This window comes from the organism of the source record quoted next, unplaced genomic scaffold (assembly GCF_019419815.1).
Source record: "Pyrus x bretschneideri cultivar Hongxiangsu unplaced genomic scaffold, Pyrus_bretschneideri_v1 Contig6, whole genome shotgun sequence".
NCBI classification, from domain to species: domain Eukaryota; kingdom Viridiplantae; phylum Streptophyta; class Magnoliopsida; order Rosales; family Rosaceae; genus Pyrus; species Pyrus x bretschneideri.
This window is the reverse complement of record NW_025999798.1, coordinates 2,242,892-2,255,031: the sequence shown is the minus strand read 5'-3', so window position 1 is coordinate 2,255,031 and position 12,140 is coordinate 2,242,892. Positions and strand designations below refer to the sequence as shown.

At 34.8% G+C, this 12,140-nt stretch overlaps 1 long non-coding RNA gene across 1 annotated transcript; it reads right to left on the bottom strand.

Annotated features, from left to right (window-relative positions):
• Positions 1 to 2,778: 2,778 nt before the first annotated feature.
• LOC125471610 lies at positions 2,779 to 4,236 on the bottom strand. Its single transcript, XR_007253726.1, has 2 exons — positions 3,436 to 4,236; positions 2,779 to 3,199 (listed from the first exon to the last, which is right to left on the bottom strand). It is a non-coding gene; the product is annotated as an uncharacterized LOC125471610 (long non-coding RNA).
• Positions 4,237 to 12,140: the final 7,904 nt, after the last annotated feature.

Sequence of the window (12,140 nt, the reverse complement as noted above, 5' to 3'; positions counted from 1 at the left end):
GCAGGAAGAGATTGCTGCTCTTCATTCTCAAGGTACTTGGTCTCTAGTCTCACTTCCATCTCAGAAAAACTTAGTAGGATGTAAATGGATCTTTAAAATCAAGAAGAATTCTGATGGGTCTATTGCTCGCCATAAAGCTAGGTTAGTTGCCAAGGGATTCAGTCAAGAGGAAGGCTTAGATTATGGAGAGACTTTCAGTCCTGTGGTTAAGCCTACCACAGTCCGACTCGTCTTGGCTTTAGCTGCTCAGTTTCATTGGCCTTTAAGGCAACTGGATGTAAAAAATGCCTTTCTACATGGCATTCTGAAGGAAGAGGTTTACATGGCACAACCACCTGGGTTTACAGACTCTGTGCATCCTCATTTCGTTTGCAGGTTACATAAATCGTTGTATGGGTTAAAGCAAGCTCCACGGGCCTGGAATGAGCGATTCACATCTTTCCTTCCTTCTCTTGGGTTCCACACTACATATTCTGATTCCTCTCTATTTGTGAAGTATGTTGGTTCCGAGATTGTGATTTTACTTCTTTATGTGGATGACATCATCTTAACTGGGAATGCTACAGATGCCATACATCATGTCATTCAGTCTCTTACTACTGAATTTGATATCAAGGATTTGGGTACACTGCATTATTTTTTGGGGATCCAAATATCTCGAACAGCCACTGGGTTGTTTTTGTCCCAAACTAAGTACATTCAAGAACTTTTGCACAAGACAGACATGAGTGATTGTAAACCTTGTGATACTCCCTGTCTGCCATATACTCGGTTGATGAAGAATGATGGGATTCCGTTCTCAGAACCAGGTACATACAGAAGCATAGTTGGTGCTCTGCAGTACCTCACTTTTACTCGCCCAGACATTGCCTTCTCCGTCCATCAAGTGTCCCAGTTTATGCAACACCCTATGGTCTCTCACTATACTGCTGTCAAACGCATTTTGCGTTATTTGAAAGGCACTTTGTCTTCTGGTCTTACATATGCTGCTGGTGAAGCTGGTTTAAAGGCCTTCAGTGATGCTGACTGGGCTGGCGATCCTAATGACAGACGTTCTACCACAGGGTTGGTTATTTTCTTCGGCTCCAATCCAATTTCCTGGTCTTCTAAGAAACAACAAACAGTGTCTCGATCGTCCACTGAAGCAGAATATCGCGCCATGTCCTCTACTGCCGCTGAACTTGATTGGATTCAACAACTTCTTACATTCCTGAAAATTCAGATGTCTTGTGTTCCTGTGCTTTTCTGTGATAATTTGTCTGCCATTGCTCTGTCCTTTAATCCGGTTCAACATCAAAAGACCAAGCATATTGAAGTTGATGTTCATTTTGTTCGTGAACGGATTGCTAAACAGCAGTTGCTTGTGCAGTTTGTCTCTTCTCGTGAACAGTTTGCAGACATCCTTACTAAAGGTCTCAGTGCACCCCTCTTTCACACTCATTGTAACAATCTCATGCTTGGTATTTCTCCCAATCATGAGTTTGAGGGGAGATGATAGAGTTAAATGAACAAATAGGATTGTGACACTTGTAATCAGATTAAGAGAGTTAGTTATAGTTAGCAAGCATATGCAAGTGTAAGAATGTTCTTGTATAAATACCCTCTAAGGAGAATAATGTATTGATCAAGAAAAGTAATAAGAAATATCTTTCTCTCTCACTTTACATTTCTCTCTAGACTTCTCTCTCTCGCTCTCTCTCTATAAACCCTAATGATGAACTGCTTCTTGGTTTACACTTATCACCCATTCAAAATTAATTAGAAACAAAACGAAATTTGAGCAATTGATCGTTTGCAAGGCTGACATGCATACAATTCAGAGACGATGGTTTACCTTTTTGTTTATAGAAGTGGAAAACATAATCTTGAGAGACGATGGGATTACCATGTTCTTTTTTCTTATTTTTTTTAATGTTTTTTATTTTTTCAATAAAATTAATTATAAATTTATGTTTTTTTGACAAAAGTACCCCTGCTATTTTGATTGCATTATTTTCATTCAGTTTTAGACATTTTGTTTGAGGGTTATTTTAGTCTAAATTTTTTTGGTGAAGCCTTGAGACACCAAAGTTGTCTTCTAGTTTTCTAATATTAGAGAATATTTTATCTTTCAAAATTAGAGGATGTAAAATTGTTTTGGGATCCGGAGTCTAAATTCCATGGTCTCAGTTTTAGGCTTTGGCCAAATACATCGGAGATGGTCTAATTGAAAAATGGTGCATTTAGATCTAGGTCCAAAAAATTCAGCTTCTTTCGAATTTTTTTTGTTAAACGATAGATTTCATTAGATTAGATGTTAAATTACTTACCTAAGGGGTTCGAACCGCCGTCGTACAAGGACTCAACACTTTCCACCATTGGCGACTTGCAGCTTCTTTCGAATTGAACCTAGGTACATTTTCTTAAAAGTTTACGTCTAATTGATCTTTTCTTATGCCCGTTTTGCCATTTATAATAAAAATGAAAATATATATTCTGGACCTTATAATTAGTACCTTCAATAGAATAGAATAGGTTACAAATCTAAAAGAGGAGAACTGCAACGAAAGGCTCAAGATTGGCCATAACTTACCAACGCACACTCTTGGGTTAAATGAATTATCTCAAATTAAACTAAAAAAAAATGTTACAAATCACATCTATGTTATGGTCAAATATGTGATTATCTAACCAAAAGCAAGATGGGATTAGTTTGTTTTATGACGTCCTGGTTGAGGGGACTTACCCCAAAAGCCTATGTACATTTAAATTAAGAATAAAAGTATATACATATAATTCTTTTCAAACGATAGAAAATTTTATTAATTTTGAAGGAAACATTTATATCAGGGCCCGAAGAATACAACCATTTCGGCTCAAAATGATTTCATCTATAAAGATCATCTTTCCTAGAAACAAAAGAAACGACAAGATGTGTTGCCCTATTACAAACGCTAGGAGCAAAAGAAAACCTCTACGCCTCATCAATTTCTTTTGTAAACATATAAGAGACCTTCATGCATAGCGTCAGGTTGCATTGGACCATTAATCATGCCCACAAGACACCTAGAACCTGATTCCAACGTGAACCTAAAAAAACCTTTCTCTACACATACCAAGATAAAAGCACTTTACCGCTTCAACCTCCAGCGTTATACTTGATTCGTCGACGAAGCTTCCAAAGTCACCAGCCCCCGGATAGAATATGCCTGCAAAATCCCTGGCCACCCATCCAAAACCACCTTTCCTAGTCGCCCTTCGCCACGCTCCTTCACAGTTCACCTTCATAACGCTACAAGGTGGTCGCTTCCAGCAGATAGGACCAAAAGTCGCAACCTGAACAGGACGTCGCACTTGACCCACCAGAACCAAGGAATTGAATAAATTAACAGAAAATTAATGGAGAAAAAATAAACAAAAAAAATAAACAAAGGTAGCTCCGTATCTGACCAGCACCTCTTGCCTTGGTTTTGTATCTTCAAATTATCCCTATTGTTGTGCAGCATCATCACTGTATCCATGAGTTGGACACTTTTTATCTCAACAGCCAAACTATTCCTACGCTTCCAAAGCCTCCACAAACCAAACATTATATATCCACCGTATGAGCTCATGAACTTCCATCTCCTGCAAATAGCGTTTGAGAAGCCACTGTTAGCACTCAAGAAAATCCACTCGCTGCACCGTATTAGAATCAAGCTGGACTGGACTCCCAACCCAAAAGGCTTTCGCATACGGGCACTGAAAAAACACATGACACTGCGACTCCTCCCCTGCACCGCAGTTAGGACAAGATGTTTCAAGTCGTATTCCTCGTCGCTTGCGGTTGACCCTAACTGCCAAAATATTCTTGCTGCACCGCGCAACTTATGGGGAGCATCAAGTTTCTAGACAGCTGACCACAAATTATTTTCTTCTTGCCCTGCAATCGATTCGTCCATACCTTTCCTCCCTAATTCACTGTTGCGATTAAGATCCTGCGTTACTCTGTTGCCAGACCTGACGGAGTAAGATCCATTCTTCGTTTGACCGCCAAACTTACTTAGCAGCATGCTAATGATTACGCGTGCATGCTTCATCAACTTGAAAGCACCTATCAACAATATATCTTCTCCATCCTCCGGTAGTTGTATATCATTTTACTCCACCACCCCTTCCTGCGTCTCATCATCATATCGCAAAATAGGCTTAAAAGTTTCGTGCGCAGGCAGCAATAGATCATGTTTCATCTTGATATACCTTCCGTCACCTACTCTCTATGTATCGTACTCCACAAATTTTTTCATTACGACGGAAACACAAACTGTATACCACGTGTTTTTATATAAGTAGTGAGAAATTTTATTTTTGGAAAAATTAGTTTCTGGTCTCTAGTTTATAATGTTTATTGACTAAGACCTTATCAGTTTTTAGATTTTGATCAATGTTCCTAACATTAATATATTAATGAATTACATGTAAGTTACATAATTTTTATAAAAAAATTAGTAATTAATTTAGAGTTTTAATACTCACATCCTTATTAAACTCCTAAATAATTTTCAATTCAAACATTTCCCAAATATAAAAAATAAAATTAGAATAAGTTTGTACCCATTAAATTTTTTTAATCTTATTTGTATCCATTCTTAAATATATCAATTTGTTAAAAATGTACCATTTTTTAATTTAAAATGTCCCCATTATTTATATAAAGTTTCATCCAATCTTTTCTCTAATCCATTTTTTAAACTTATATGGGTACATTCTATTTCATTGATTCCATGTCAAGTTTAATAGAAGAAATTTAATAATGTTATTATGCCTAATATCTTTTTTTTGTGCTTTTGAAAAATGTATCCATACTTTGGTACAATAATTTTTTGGCCAGTTTTGATGAACGTATGTACACATGTACACACACACACACAAAATATATTGGAGAGTATAGTTCATCTTTAATTTTTTTTAATCCCATAAATTATGGGTTCTATTTAAAATCTCATTAATATAAATAACTACAAATTTCATTTTTAATTTAAAAATATAATAACCTACGTAGAAATACATTATTACATTAATGTCAGAGACTTTGATCAAAAACTAAAAACCACCAAGGTTTTAGTCAGAGAACATTGGTAGTTAGTGTTGAATGAAGTGCCATGTTAGCATAAGTAGATAGTGATTGGAGTGCCATGTCAACAGGGTTGTTAGACTGATTTGTTAGAAGTCAGTTATATAGTTAGATTAGTAGCTTAGCTACGAATTCTTGAGAAAGTATATATAACAATCTTAGCTATGCAATTGTATTCATTCAGAATCATCAATATAAAAGATTTCATTTCTCTCTCTTGTTTTCTCTCAATTGTTTCTTAGCTTTTCTCTGTTCTTCTGGGTTCTTTTGCATTCTTGCAGAACTGTTATCAGTTAGGGACCGCATCCAAAGTGAAGTTAGTAACTTTTTAACACATATATCCCACCATTTGTATAATGACATGTAGTGTGCTACTCTGTGTGTCGATCACACTGAAAAATCTATCATCGTACTCAAGCACCTACAACGTCGTTGCAGTATACCTACTCTAAAAATATACATACTTGTAACTCACTCCATTAAGAATTATAGATAAGTCGCCCTATCATATAGATGATGTACTAAATGTTAGATAACTAAGTGGACTTGGATTGTTTGCCCTCCCCATCCCATACCCTTCTCATCTCCTCTTATTTATATGGTCACAGTTAAGCCATGTCAACATTTTATATTGATTTTTTTATAGAAATAATAAAACAAAAAACAATGGGAATATAAAATGTTGACGTGGTTTAATCGTGACAATAGAATATAGGAAGGGATGGGAAGGGTATGAGATAGGGAGGGTAGACAATCCAAGTCCTAACTAAGTACGGTTATCAGTCCCATCAAAAGCTGATGCGGTAAATACCGCCACCTTTTGTAATGAGCAATTATCTCTACTAATTAATAAAACACTCATCGCTGACCAAAATTTTATGAAATTACTAGTTTAACCTTCTGATTAAAATAGAACATGAATAAGAAATATAGGGTAGAAATGTAATTTCACACAACCAAATTTTGTTTTTTTTTTTTTTCAAAGTCTCAGCTACATGTGATATTAACATATATCTAATTATATATATATAAAAAATAAAATTAAAAAATTAAAAAAAAAACTACCGATTTCCACATTATCTGTTACTCTCTTACTCTCTCCTTTTATTTCAAAAACAAAAATAAAAAAATTTCTCACACATTTTGTGTCTACCTATATACTAGTTTATTATTACCTAGGGGGTCCACGTTGTCAGTGGAATATTTCAGTTTGTTGACCCAAAGTTTTGGCAGTGGCTGAAGAGAGAGAAAGGCACTCCATTTCATTTCGATGGAACGACACACATGATTGCTATGAAAGCAACTTGATTCGTGGTCGTGACGCGCGTGTGCAAAACAGGAGATAAAAGTATAACCTATTCGTGCCGCGCGTGTGCGAAACGTGTTAGCCTTTCGAGTACGAATTAGACGTGGGAGAGAAACACTTCGTGAACGCAGAAAAAGGATAATTTCCTTTTTTTTGTCTTTTCAATCTAGTACGAATTGAATCCTCCCGATTACCTAAAAGTAACTGTTTGGAAAATTCATGGGTTCATTTCATTACAGCAATCTAACGGTGATCGTTGCTTTCAAATACAGAAAGTTAAATGCTTGGAAAATTCATAGCTCCATTTATCTACAACAATCTAACAGTGATCATTGCTCTCGAATACAGAATTGACTGAATATTAAAATAAGCATCAAAATATACCTATCTACGCCTGATATTACGGCCACCACCTGGATTGACTGTCGAACCGCCAGCAAAGCCAACTCCTTCATTGACACCTCCACCACCTTGATACAAAGCAGAAACGCCACCCCACCTCCACCACGAGCAAAGGCACCACCTTGAGACACAGCAGAACCACCACCAAAGTCAAGCCACCACCAGGATTGACTGTCGAACCGCCAGCAAAGCCACCTCCTTCACATCATATGAAAAAGACCTGCTAGCGGATTACTTATGCAATAAAATAATAGGAAAGCCATGTCCAGTGACAGGCGCAATTTCCGAGATATCGTTGGGAGGGCAGGCTCCGTGTCCTTTGATGATTCCTCTAGGTAAACAAAAATAAACTACAACATCATACTATTTTTTGTTATTATTTAATTAACTCATGAATTCCTATTTTATTAGAGTTGTTCAAGTTTGGAGTCCTAAAGAATATTGGATATTTCTATATCCTGCCCGAGGCTGGGATTGAAGAGGCAAGCGTAAGGCCGTGCTATTTTGGGCTCTGGAAGCTTGCGGTTGAACGAACTATGCAACAACGTAGTTTTACAGTAGGTCATGCCAAAGAATGGGATTATCATATGTTTGGGGCGCCTCTGGTCTGGAATCCGCATTTCGAATGACCGAAAACCACTTGGATTTGGCCATTGTTCCTTTGGAAGCAAGCGATATTTGGTCATTCAAAATGCGGTGGGTTCCAGATCTGGAGGCGCCCCAAACATATGATAATCTCATTCTTTGGCATGACCTACTGTAATACTCTGTTGTTGCACAATCCGTTCACCTGCAAGCTTCCAGAGCCCAGAATAGCACGCCTTACGCTTGCTACTTCAATCCCAGCCTCGGGCAGGATATAGAAATACCCAGTATTCTTCAGAACTCCAAACTTGAACAACTCTAATAAAATAGGAATTCATGAGTTAATTAAATAATAACAAAAAATAGTATGATGTTGTAGTTTATTTTTGTTTACCTAGAGGAATCATCAAAGGACACGGAGCCTGCCCTCCCAACGATATCTCGGAAATTGCACTAGACATGGGTTTCCTATTATTTTATTCCATAGGTACTCGGGTAGCAGGTCTTCTTCTTATGGTGTGAAGTAGCGGCATCATTTTCAGCATGCAGCATACGTCAAATCAAAACCTGCCATTTTTATCCTATAACAAGTGATTATTAATTATTTATATAGGGAAGCAGGAGGCTGGAAGGGGAAACGTCTAGACTATTTTGTTTATTGGGCTGACCCAATAATATAATAACTAATAGAGAATTTTAATGAAAAATTCATGGTAATTTACTAATTTTTCTTCTTTTTAGGTTAATATTAACAAAAGCCCTGCGTATTATCGACAATATGATCCTTATGTAGAAATGTTGGTATGTAAAACATTATTTTGTACTATCTCTTTTATTTTTAGGAATATCGGATGAAATTGTGAATTTACAAAATTCTGAAATCATAAATTTACGAATTTAATTTCCTGAAATCATAATATATCATTGATATGTTACCGTACTTAATTTGATTAGTTCATCAATTTAAACTTTTGTATATTCATCGTTCCATCTAGTTTTATTTATTTATTTTTTATTTTATTTTACTTTTTTGGTAATCTTTAATCCATTTTATTTGTTTGCTCAGGTGGAGAAGTATAGAGTTATTGAGATAGTCTATAGGAGCACAAATTTACAAGCCATAAAAGGTTGGAACCCTGCCCCTGCATCAACACACCATTGTAACGTTAGTGGTCTAACCATTTTACCTCCTAGGGCCCCACTGGGGAGTATCGTTTTGAATTATACACTATCACGGACGTTTTATTTTATTTTCAAGTTTTTTTGTTAAGGTGGTAATAATGAATTTCGTTATAACAACTCCTTTTTTAATTTTGAAGACAACAAAATTTACATTTGCATGTGTTTTGAATTAACCACCAAACCGTGGTATTAAGTGACTACATTTGCACGTGTTATTTAGTCATTAACGTGTGTATTGTTTTAAGACTCATGAGGACGAGGGTGCACCCACATTTTCCCTCCATATCTTTTGTCCTGCTATAAGCCATGCATCACTTTAGCCCCAAATTTTAAGCACATCAGGTATCGGTTTTGAATGTTTCTTATGATGGTTTTTTTTTTTTTTTTTTTTTTAAATTGACCTAAAAAAACAAAAATTAAGTTCTTTGCAAATACAACAGTATTGAAGAAGGTGAACGTTCATGAAGTAGTCTAACTTGTTATAAGCAAGTTTCTTGCCCTTTCGATATGGACAGAGTATATTCCCTTACATTTCAGGGCAACCCATGAGTGACTAATTCATCTATAGGACTATTTCTCTTATGGGCTAATTTGGAAAAAGGAAATATTTTTCTCCTCTTGATTTCATAGATAATATAAATAGAGGGAAATGAGAAATTAACATAATAGTCTGCAAGCAAAGGGAAAAATTATATATAGGCAGGAAACAAAAGATATGATCAACTAATATTAGTCTAGAACTATAGTTTCGAACCTTTAATGTAAAAAATTTAAGGCTTTGTATTTGTTGGATTGAAGTTAATTGGACTAACCAATACAATTACAAATTCAAGTTGATAATGGTATTATTAAAATTAATTAATGATAATAGAGGTTGTTAGGAAAAAATAATTTGAGGATAGGCCCGAGCCTACCCTAATCTTAGGGTGCTCTGACAATGACTGAGTGGCTACATTTGCACGTGTTATTTAGTCATTAACGTGTGTATTATTTTAAGACTCATGAGGATGAGGGTGCATCCACATTTCCCTTCCATATATTTATCTTGTTATAAGCCATGCATCACTTTAACCCCAAAATTTAAGCACATCACGTATCAGTTTTGAATGTTCCATATGATGGTTTTTGTTAAAATTGACCTAAAAAACAAAATTTAAGTTCTTTGTAAATATAATGGTATTAAAGAAAGAAGTTCTACTCTAAATTAATTGGCTTAAATGAAGTAGTCTAACTTCTTATAAGCAAGTTTCGTGCCCTTCCGATATGGATAGAGTATATACCTTTATATTTCAGAGTAACCCATGAGTCCCAATTCATCTAAGAAACCCTAGCCTTGAGATTTTAGTACATAAAAAAAGCGATACATTTCATCCTATGGAAATAATTTAAATGTTATAAATCATTTTGTAAACAAATGGAAGAAACAATTGGCATGTGTGTATCCATAAATTTTCGGTGCAGCACTTTATTCTGATTTCTTGCAGAAAAGAGGTTGGGGCTTTGTTACTAGTTAATTTTCTAATAATTTATAATTGGCTGTATTCTTTATACATGATCCAACTCGACTGATTAATATATTATTTTAAATCGCCCACTCCACAAAACGTCATGCAATTATGTGATAATTCATTAGACAAGAAAGACAAATTTGTTGGTCCCTCTTTAGATTAATCCGATTGCTAACCTACTTTATTAAATATTTACTTTTAAAGAAAAAAACTTACAAAATAAATATAACTCACGTACTACTACAGTGAGCTAGCCACAAATGTATCGCAATCACTATAAATATTATTTGTGATTTGTGACCCGAACTTGAAATATTCTTCAAGTAACTACAAATGTCGAAATCACTGTAAACATTATTTGTGATTTGTGATCTGAACTTGAAATATCCTCAAAGTAACTACAAATGTATCGAAATCACTATTAATATTATTTTTGATTTGTGATCCCGACTTTAAATATCCTCCAAGTAGCTACAAACAAATATCAATTTATTATACCACTACCTCAAAAACTAATATATTGTTGTTTTAACTTTTAGATATTTTGATTTTAATTTATACGTGATACGATTCAATTATATAGTTGAACGTTGACTGACATGACAATGGATAGACCAATTTCATCATAATATGATTTTTTTTTTTTTTTTTGTGTGTGTAAATTGTAAAATAAGGGGGTCAAAAACCCCAAACAAAACTAAGAAACACACGGACAGACAAAACGAGCCTTAGGAGATCCCTAAGCAACCATCCGTCAACACCATCCCAATCCACATAGAAGGATCATGAAAGATGCAAACCCTCGGATCTATATTGGAAGGATCATGAAAGATGCAAACCCTCGGATCTATATTGGAAGGATCATGAAAAATGCAAACCCTCATATCTATATTGTAGTTCCAATTAGCTAAATGATCATCAACATAACTTTTTTTCTCCAAAAATTTAAAATATGAATTTTGGCATAAAGTAGACTTATGGAAGTTTGCTAGATTAAGATTTATCTAATTAAACAGACACAAGTGATTAAGTAGATGATTCACGTCATTAATTAAGAATATTTCCAATCCCATTGGCAATTTTCTATAACTGTAATCTTATTATATTACTAGAGGTCAATCTGTTAAATTATTCAATGTGTATATATAGAGATATGGTTAATTTAGTTTCAAATACTTGAATGATCATCAGCATCCATTGACCTAAGTTTATACAATAACAACTACTTGATTTATTTACTAATTAAGAATCTTATATAAAAAAGTTTCAAAAATTTCTTATACCTAAAAATAAAAATCTGTTTCTTGAGATTCATTAGTGAGTGGCTCCTTAATCATGTGTGCCCTGTGAACCATCAAACCCGTTGGCTTGAGCTGTCAACATGTACAACACCCTTGACCCTATTTTTTTTAGTTTTATATTTAATTACCAGTTGTTATTTTTCTTAATTAGATATATTTGTAATCTTGTTTATCAGACTTCTAAAGCCAGAATTAATAAGATAATGCTTGTACTGTGAGACAAGTTAGTTAGATTTAATTAATTAAGTCATCGTCGATAAGCTAATGAAACAAGTTCTTAAGTTTTAGGTTGATTTTCATCTGCCGGCTGCTGTTATTAAGATATAGTATATACCTCGCTGGCTGCTGTCGTTTGTTTTTTTTTTTTTTTTACTTTGTCTTTTGTAATGAAAGTTGCAGTTTTGGACTATTCGTTTACTAATTAAATAACGATAAATAGTCCACTAAATTTGGCTTATAAATCTCTACAATGATGTGGATAAAAAGAAAGAGCCTAAGGGTCTCTCCATGTTAACCGTACTAAACTCATCATCTTCTATTTTTTATTGTGGCTGCCGGCCAACTTCTTTTGGTCACATACATGTATAATAAGTAGCGTTCAAACGGTAATTAATTAAAAATATACATATAAAATTGTGTTCAAGTGATTAAAAGATCTGTGAGAAGTAAAAGGACGGTATAAAAATCACCAACTTTAAGTTTGTTCTTTCACTCACTCATGACCTTTGGCCAAAGATCGAAGTCTTTGTAAACGACTGATTTAC